General features: G+C 45.2%; 1 long non-coding RNA gene across 1 annotated transcript in view; it reads left to right on the plus strand.

Annotated features, from left to right (window-relative positions):
- The window catches only part of LOC136178150 (uncharacterized), a 66,579-nt gene that overhangs the window by 55,517 nt on the left and 933 nt on the right, over positions 1–10,129 (plus strand). The window lies entirely within an intron of this gene.

The following is a 10,129-nucleotide window of genomic DNA, read 5'->3' on the forward strand; positions in this document are numbered from 1 at the left end:
AGTCTGTAGTTCCCCACAGTTTCCCTCTGCCTACAGTCCTTATGCTAAGCTACGCTAAAGACATTCTGCAGCTGATTCAACTCAAACCAGGAAGTAAGTGTTGTGTTGTGCATTATTGTGTAGTACTGAGTGTGTACCTGAGAGAAGGCGATGCCAAAGGTCACTCCAGCGATGATTCCCATGTTGCTCTCGATGAACGACGTCACCAACTCATAACATCCCTGAAGACACAGTGAGGTCATTCATGTGTGTACGTTATGATAAATCTGTTTATCTTCTGTTTAAATTCTAATTAATTTATTGTTTATGTACAAAATAATTAAAGATTTTAATCCAATAAGGAGTTTCATAAATCACCGCTGTTAAGAATCAAGACTCAGAACCATCGAATCATCCATCGGACTTCGTCCAATCAGGGGATGTTGTTGCAGACAGATGACCACGGACAGAGAGGTGTGTGTGTGTGTGTGTGTGTGTGTGTGTGTGTGTGTGTGTGTGTGTGTGTGTTTCTGACCTGTTTGTGGACTTTACGTGCAGCCAGGGTCGTGTTCTTCAGGTCTGCTGAGCTGCAGTCGGAGTAACTGACGCAGCAGCTGGAGGGAACTCCACCGACGGGGAAATACACGCTGCTGAACCAGCTGGTGTAGTTATAGACTCCACAGCATTGTAACTACGGAAACAAAGAGGGACATATGAATCTGTCTGCTTTTCATCACATTTAAAATAACTATAAAATATCTGATGGTCAATAATTTTCTCAAACATGTAGAGGACCGAGAATAAAACCCTGAGGAACCCCAGAAAACTGTTTACACTCTGAGAAAATGATCCTGAACGCAGCTGAACGCTAACTGTTAATCATAACTAATCTAAAAGGTGACTCATTAAAACGAGCTCCATGTGTTGTTGTTGTTGTTCAGTCGATGCTTAAATTAAAAAAAAGAACGTTTTAAAGAGACACTCACTCTTCGTTGAACTCCGTCCACAGCCAGACTCCTGTCGTCTCGTCCGTCGTATCTCATCACAGCTTCACTGTACGTGGTGAGGAACGTCCCTTTAATCTAAACACAAACACGGGATGTGTCATCAGTGTGAACGTTTGTTTTTGTTTGAAAATGTTGTTTTATAAAACGTGTAAAGCTGGAGATCAACAACATGTAGGGGCCCAACATGAACTTCCACCATAACCCCACCGACAGCAGCACCACACCTGACACCTGAGGGGGCGGGGCTACAAGTTAGACTGTCAGCCAATGAGGAAGCATTTAAATCTTATTCTTACATTTTCATCCGTCTTTGAAGTGAAAAAGATAAAGTGTGTGTGTGTGTGTGTGTGTATGTGTGTGTGTGTGTGTGTGTGTGTGTGTGACTGAGCCTCACATGACTCTGTAATGAGCTCTGACATCAAAGTGTTAAACTGACAAACAGACGAGAAGAAAAGAGTCGGAGAGAGTTTGATCCCGGACAAGACTATTACCTGGTCCACACACCCAGAAGGAACAACACAAACAACAACACAAATAACAACAACACAAACAACAACAGAAACTCAAACGTGTGCATGTTTATCAAACTGATTAGCATGTTTCAAAGAATAGATTCATATCTGTTGGGCCACGCAGGCTTAGGACAGTCAAACAATGGACTTGGGCCTGCACCTCTGTAAAAGCCTCATTTGAGTTATTCACTGAGATCACAAAGAGGCCTAAAAGGACTCTTAATCCCAGAATCCCCTGCGGTACTTCACACCTACGTGTGAAGTAAAGGGGGGACCGGAACCTCTCTCTCCTCATTGGAGGGGACCTGAGGTAGACCCCCATGGAGTAGGCCAGGCTACAAAACTCCAAGACTTCCATTGCTTGCTCTCTTTCACGCGCTGACCTTCGGTGCTCGGAGACCCAAGAAGATCTCCTGTTTCTTGCAACAATCTTCCTTTGTTTTAAGTTTTGGCGCGCAGGTAATCCGCGGCCGGCAGTGTTCTAAATTCCGAGCTCGGATTGTCCAGTGAACGCATCTCAGTTTCTCGGAGAGCGTCAGACTATAACAGATTATCAGAAAGATAACGGTCTTATTCCGTCCTGCAACGAAAGGACATCAAAGGACATCTTTCCACTCGACGGAGAACCAATGAAGCCGCTCTCGCCGTAAGGGACCCTCGCCGCCATCAGACGCCTCTGCACCAGGACGGACAGAAGATCTGCTCCATCGCCGGACTCTTTTCCTTTCACCAATCGCGGACAAAGCGATTCACAAGTGAGGCTTAATTAGGTCTGGGCAGAATTAGCTTTAGAGAGTGTTTTTAACAATTGTTGATCAAAGCAGAAACTATAAATTTTATCTTTGTTGGACCTGCGTCCTGAGTTTTAACTGTTTAAAACTCTTGTTGTTTCGGACCGCTGCGTCCTATATGTGTTTAGCGTAACAGCGTTATAACCGGGTATTACTCCTCTGATCAGAAAGGCCAGTGTAAGCTGTATTAACCTGAATTCGGCTATTGGTTTGTTTCTGTGAATGAAGGGAATTACTCCGAGTTGTGGCGCGGGAGTCGGACTGTGATCCGGCCTCTTCAGGCACGCATTTCTCTTTTATTCTCTTTTATTTCCCCTTCTACGCACACACATACACACATATTCCTGTGTAAACGTACATCTGGAGACCAACTCCACCACCGCGCCATTACGCACAGAGATCTATACACTCGCGGCTATCCAGACGCCTCAGAGACACAGATTGTGTAGGGCCGAACTCAGTCTCTTTTAGACCTTAAGGCCACATTTAGGCCTTTGTTAGGTGTGTGCCATCGGAAGGGCGACCACGTGGGACGAAGTAATCTTCCCCCCCCTTCTCTCTCCCTTTCATCCACACGTGCACGCACCCAGGTCTTTGTTAGGTTTGCGCCATCGTGAACGACCACGAGGGTACGAAGCCATCTCCCCCCCTTTCTCTCTCTCTCTCACACACACACACACACACACACACACACACACACACACACACACACACACACACACACACACACACACACACACACACACACACACACACACACACACACACACACACACACACACACACACACACACACACACACACACACACACACACACACACACACACACACACACACACACACACACACACACACACACACACACACACACACACACACACACACACACACACACACACACACACACACACACACCTACATTCACACCTCATCCACAAGCCTTTGCTTGATAATGTTTGTTGCTTAGAATAGTTATTTGTTTAATTAAGTTCATTGATTTTGGATTGATGTTGCTTTGTTTAAATAAATTCTGTTATAATTTAAGAGAGCAGTTGTTTGTGGTTACTGGTGTATTTACATTGTGATATAAGCTGGGTGCGAAGGCTTTGTGTACGGATTTCACGCCTTCAATTTATTAAATATAGTTATTCATTATTAATAATATTAGTAATTAAATCACTAATTTGAGACTGATTTGAGTGATATTTTGGTTATATTTACCTGATTACAGGTTGGTGCCCCAAAACGAGATTAAACATAGTTTAATGATATTTTATTTATATTATTAATAATTAAGTATAATTATTAAAGAATATAACCAAAGTTGACTTGATACAACCCCAACAAATGGTGCCCCGTGTGAGGTCTTCAATAAACCAGCTTTATTGCACTGTTAATGCACAGTAATCCAAACTTAAAATCCTAAAAAGGATCCTTCGGAAGAAAATTATATTTTCTTTAAATTTTTGTGGTTTAAGCAAAGCAGACATCAAGCAGTGGCTTAGTTGTGTTGTATGTTGTTAGTTAATGGTTAAAGCCATAACTGTTGTCCCCTTTGGGTCCATACAACAATTGGACATAATGATGCAGCTAGTGTGACTTTATCAAGGAACTTGATTTGTTGCATTAATCTAGATTTTGATCCTGAAGTATTCTACTAAAGGATTGTGATGCTCCTTGTTGTTTGAGAGCCATTTGGCCAGATGAGAGTGTAACCTCATCATTGTTGCATAGCCAGCTGTCTGAGAGGTGTGAGTTCCTCCCTTCCTTTGAGGACTTGAGGTGTGAATCCCCTCTCCTATCTTCCAGGATAGACTGCAGTGATCAGTTGGGAAACTTAGATAAGATTTGCTCTTGTGTACCAAGACCCTAGGTGAGTCGGGGGCTGAGACTCCTTTTGGATCAGAGGACGCAGCACTGCAAGAAACTGCTGCCGGTCTGACGAACCTCTCCTCAGAGGAGAGTGCCAACCTATATAGCTAGTCAATTAGCATTAGTGATAAGAAGTAAGAAGAGCTAGTTGATCTTGTCAACCACAGAGCCAGGCTCACCCCTAATAAAGACAGAATGTATGCAGAAGACATACATCAACTATGGTCCAAAGCTCACTATGGATCAGCCGATCCACCCCTTCAAGACATAGTTGCTAATCTTATCCACCTCCCTATAGAGCAGCTCGACAGCCTGAACTCCTACACCCTCAGCACATGTGAAAAGAAACTAAAGGGCTTGGTTGAATATGCAAATCAAGCAACTGGGAAGCCAACACGTACAGTTTCAGATGTTCTAGGCGAAATTCTCCTCCTTTATCAGCGCAAATCAAATGTGCAGAATGAGATACACCGGGAACAGCTAGCCCGGGTACTAGAAGAAGGACAGATCCTGCGGGACGACTTCGAAAGAATGCAGGATAAACTAAAGACCTTGCAGGAAAATTGCAAGGCCCTGCAGGAGGAGAATAAAACACTGCATGAAAGCAGCAAACTGGCCGAACAGAAGAAACAAAGTGACACGGTACCCAGATTTCAGGATAGGCAGATAAGTACTGCAGCCCCCAGATCAGCTGAGGAAACCTCAGACGAAGGATGGGAGACTGAACCAAGCCCCTGGAGGAGGGAGACAGACATGTTGCAGGATCTGGAGGAGAGGGGAAGGCACCGCCGGGTCGACCCAGGCACAAAAGCGCCCACGTCCTCAGACCACCCGGTAAAGAGCTGGATGATTAAAGATGAAGGGCCCCCGCGTTCTGCAATACGCTTTGAGCGAAGAGAACCCTCACCCCGCAGGAGGAGAGGCTTTACTCCCCCTAGAGACAGGGAGGAGACACAGGCCCAATTGGGCACCGAACGCTACCTGTCCCACGATAGACGGCCACGTCTGAGCCGAACACAAACCCCGCCACGGTTACAACCCTACTACCGTGACAACCACAGGGCTTACGATTCGTCAGACGAATCGGACGACCCTTGCCAGCCTTCGGGTCAGGGCCTGCGAACCAGGCAGATAGAACCTCAGGCCAAAGATCTGAAGCGTTTTGACCCAGATAGCCCAGATTCAAGTATTAACGACTACCTTAGAGAAGTTGACCATTGTCTCCTTGACCTGCCTCATGCGTCCTCACATGAAAAACTGAAACGGATCTGGAAGACTACGGCTAGGAGTGTCCGTGATTTCATGGGGACACTCCCACCAAAGGTCCAATACTTGCAGAAAGGAAACAAATCTGTTAGTCAGCACTTACAAACTGCCAAGCAGAAAGTGTTGGACATGTTTGAATTAATTCAGGGAGCACAGGTAAGCATGGAGCAAGACATATCGTCAGGATATGACTCTGATCCTGGACCAAGCCCCTTAAGAGATCAAACAACCCTGCTGAAAAAGCTCAGTAAAGAACCGAGCAGCCAGGATAACCCAAGGACTGAGGAAATAAGTCTAGTTTTCCCTGATTTTGACTGTGGAGCCCCGCTCCTTGGGAAAACGCCCCAGTTCTCTGACAACTGTGACACCCTTTCACACCTTCACAGGTTTGAATCACCACATAGGAAGGGGGGTGACTTCTCAGCCCCCAGAGGCAGAGATAACACCAGGCCCCCTCCTGCTACCTGTAGGTTCCCATTGCAGGATTCACAGCTGAGGAATATCCAAACCTCAGATGACTGGGATGGCTCCCTTCTACCCAGAGATCAAAGAATGCGCATAAGGCTCATTGAATCTATGGCACAGGATGTAGAGCGGTTTGATCCAGATAACTCAGACCTCTGCATCGATGATTACCTCAGAGAGATTAACCTGTGTCTCAGTGAGGTACCTGATGCATCCACAAGAGAAAAACTCAGGCTGATCTGGAAGACAACTTCCAAGAGTGTCCGTAACTTCACGACTACCCTTCAGCCTGAGATCAGATACCAGTACTCTGCGCTCTGCAATGCTTTGCGCCAGGAATACTCCACCTACATTGACCCTGCATCTGCCCTTCTTAGTGCTTTCAGTGTCTTGCACCAGAAGCACGAGGCCCCCAAAGATTATTACTGGCGACTAAGATCTGCATATTTCCAGGGACGTGAGGCTCCAGGTCTGGAAGAGAACCCAACTTTCAAGTCCATCTTCATGCACAATCTGCATGGCTGCGTGCGTTCAGATGTCACCCTGCATAGTCGTACACATCAGCTTAGTATGAAAGAGATCAAGAGATTCGCACAGGCGGTTTGGCAGACACGCTTACGTCACGTGTCACGTGAGGGCAACAAGTTGCCTTGTGCTAAGAATAAGAGACCATATCACCGGCAGAATAGAGAACAGAGCCAGGGGGGTGAAGGTGGGACTCAACCACAGAGTAGGTTCCAGCCTGGAGAACTGATCGCTACCAGATCTGAACGGAACTCTCGGGATGGCCGTAGTCTGAGACAGAAGGGTAGGTATAATCGGAGTTCCTACGAGCTCCCTAAGGACTCCCTCGCTTACAGAGAACCCGATTCTGACTCCACATAGGAGTGGGGGTGTAGCCTCCATTCTAGAAACACAACAATGTCACTCTACCGACATGAATGTTTCCTAGTCCCTGTTTTGTGTTTTGACATTGGTAGGGAGACACATAATGTACATGTACATTTACACACCTACATGCAACAAACACCTTCCCACAGGCTTACTCCTGCCCAGGCTAGGAGTTAGCCCACAAATCTACACCTTATACTCTTCTCTTTCTCCCCTCCTCTTGTCTGTTTGTTTCATTTGTTTTGTTAAGGAATGCACCTTGAGTAGCAAAGCTTTGCTAATGCCTGGTTATGTTTTATGCCTAGCTTTAGGCATAGTTAGACAGTCTGCCCAGACTTTGCCTCAGTGTCTGCCCAGACCGAATGCCTCTCAAAATGTATGGACTTTTTGCTCACTAACTATTTGAAAATTTGTCTCCTCACACATGGACTGTTGGCCCTATTTGCCCTAAAGACCGCGACCCGCAATCCCATTCTTCAGGACAAAGGGGGGATGTTGGGCCACGCAGGCTTAGGACAGTCAAACAATGGACTTGGGCCTGCACCTCTGTAAAAGCCTCATTTGAGTTATTCACTGAGATCACAAAGAGGCCTAAAAGGACTCTTAATCCCAGAATCCCCTGCGGTACTTCACACCTACGTGTGAAGTAAAGGGGGGACCGGAACCTCTCTCTCCTCATTGGAGGGGACCTGAGGTAGACCCCCATGGAGCAGGCCAGGCTACAAAACTCCAAGACTTCCATTGCTCGCTCTCTTTCACGCGCTGACCTTCGGTGCTCGGAGACCCAAGAAGATCTCCTGTTTCCTGCAACAATCTTCCTTTGTTTTAAGTTTTGGCGCGCAGGTAATCCGCGGCCGGCAGTGTTCTAAATTCCGAGCTCGGATTGTCCAGTGAACGCATCTCAGTTTCTCAGAGAGCGTCAGACTATAACAGATTATCAGAAAGATAACGGTCTTATTCCGTCCTGCAACGAAAGGACATCAAAGGACATCTTTCCACTCGACGGAGAACCAACGAAGCCGCTCTCGCCGTAAGGGACCCTCGCCGCCATCAGACGCCTCTGCACCAGGACGGACAGAAGATCTGCTCCATCGCCGGACTCTTTTCCTTTCACCAATCGCGGACAAAGCGATTCACAAGTGAGGCTTAATTAGGTCTGGGCAGAATTAGCTTTAGAGAGTGTTTTTAACAATTGTTGATCAAAGCAGAAACTATAAATTTTATCTTTGTTGGACCTGCGTCCTGAGTTTTAACTGTTTAAAACTCTTGTTGTTTCGGACCGCTGCGTCCTATATGTGTTTAGCGTAACAGCGTTATAACCGGGTATTACTCCTCTGATCAGAAAGGCCAGTGTAAGCTGTATTAACCTGAATTCGGCTATTGGTTTGTTTCTGTGAATGAAGGGAATTACTCCGAGTTGTGGCGCGGGAGTCGGACTGTGATCCGGCCTCTTCAGGCACGCATTTCTCTTTTATTTCCCCTTCTACGCACACACATATTCCTGTGTAAACGTACATCTGGAGACCAACTCCACCACCGCGCCATTACGCACAGAGATCTATATACTCGCGGCTATCCAGACGCCTCAGAGACACAGATTGTGTAGGGCCGAACTCAGTCTCTTTTAGACCTTAAGGCCACATTTAGGCCTTTGTTAGGTGTGTGCCATCGGAAGGGCGACCACGTGGGACGAAGTAATCTTCCCCCCCCTTCTCTCTCCCTTTCATCCACACGTGCACGCACCCAGGTCTTTGTTAGGTTTGCGCCATCGTGAACGACCACGAGGGTACGAAGCCATCTCCCCCCCTTTCTTCTTCCCTCTCACACACACACACACACACACACACACACACACACACACACACACACACACACACACACACACACACACACACACACACACACACACACACACACACACACACACACACACACACACACACACACACACACACACACACACACACACACACACACACACACACACACACACACACACACACACACACACACACACACACACACACACACACACACACACACACACACACACACACACACACACACACACGCCTTTGCTTGATAATGTTTGTTGCTTAGATTAGTTTATAATAGTTATTTGTTTAATTAAGTTCATTGATTTTGGATTGATGTTGCTTTGTTTAAATAAATTCTGTTATAATTTAAGAGAGCAGTTGTTTGTGGTTACTGGTGTATTTACATTGTGATATAAGCCGGGTGCGAAGGCTTTGTGTACGGATTTCACGCCTTCAATTTATTAAATATAGTTATTCATTATTAATAATATTAGTAATTAAATAACTAATTTGAGACTGATTTGAGTGATATTTTGGTTATATTTACCTGATTACAGGTTGGTGCCCCAAAACGAGATTAAACATAGTTTAATGATATTTTATTTATATTATTAATAATTAAGTATAATTATTAAAGAATATAACCAAAGTTGACTTGATACAACCCCAACATATCATTTTCAATCCGAGTCAGACTGTCTCTCTATGGTCTGTGTGTCACGCCTCCTCCTCCTCATAGAATACTTTTCTTTTAATATGAAACACAAACAAATATAATCTGTAGTCTTGTATAAAAAGCTTCTACATTTAAGGAGGTAAGGAGGATTTAAGAGGTTATAAAAAGCATCATCAGTCAGTAAAAAACACGGTGTTTGCACGCTGGATTAAAAACTCTCTCAGCATCAGACAATCAAAGTTTCAGTTCTGAATGTGTGTTTTGTTTTTCTCACCCAGAAGATGAAGGAGTAGAGCAGCACCAGCGTCTTCAGACAGAAGATCACCGGTTTAGTTTCAAACCTCCTCGGAGCCATGATCACTCTGAAGACCCCGACCCGGACTCTGTCTCACCTTCTGTCTCAGTCCCTGTCTCGGTCTGTCCTCCTTTATCCCCCCGGCTGGCTCTCCCTCTCTCACAGGAATCTAGCACAGTTCAGAAAAGATCCCACAAAAGGATGTCAACAATAACAACACACACTGGGTACAGAAACTAAATATTAGAAAATGGAAAAACCTCCACAAAAATATTTCAAAATGGCAAAAAAAATATTTAGAAAATGACTCAAATGTTTCACTTAAGAGACTCAAAAAATGTACAAAATAAAAGAAACATGTTGCACCAGAAATGACTCAAAAATAACACAAGACGCACAAATATTCCATCATAGTGGTGAAAAAACTGCATGAAAAGACGTAATCAACACAAAAGACATCTTCATCATCATCATCATCACAAACGTCCAAACACAGGAGTCCCCTCACAGGATCTCTACTAGAAATGTAAACAGACTTACCGGGCAGAAGAGCAGAA

This window comes from Labrus bergylta, chromosome 24 (assembly GCF_963930695.1).
Source record: "Labrus bergylta chromosome 24, fLabBer1.1, whole genome shotgun sequence".
In the NCBI taxonomy this organism is placed as follows: Eukaryota; Metazoa; Chordata; class Actinopteri; order Labriformes; family Labridae; genus Labrus; species Labrus bergylta.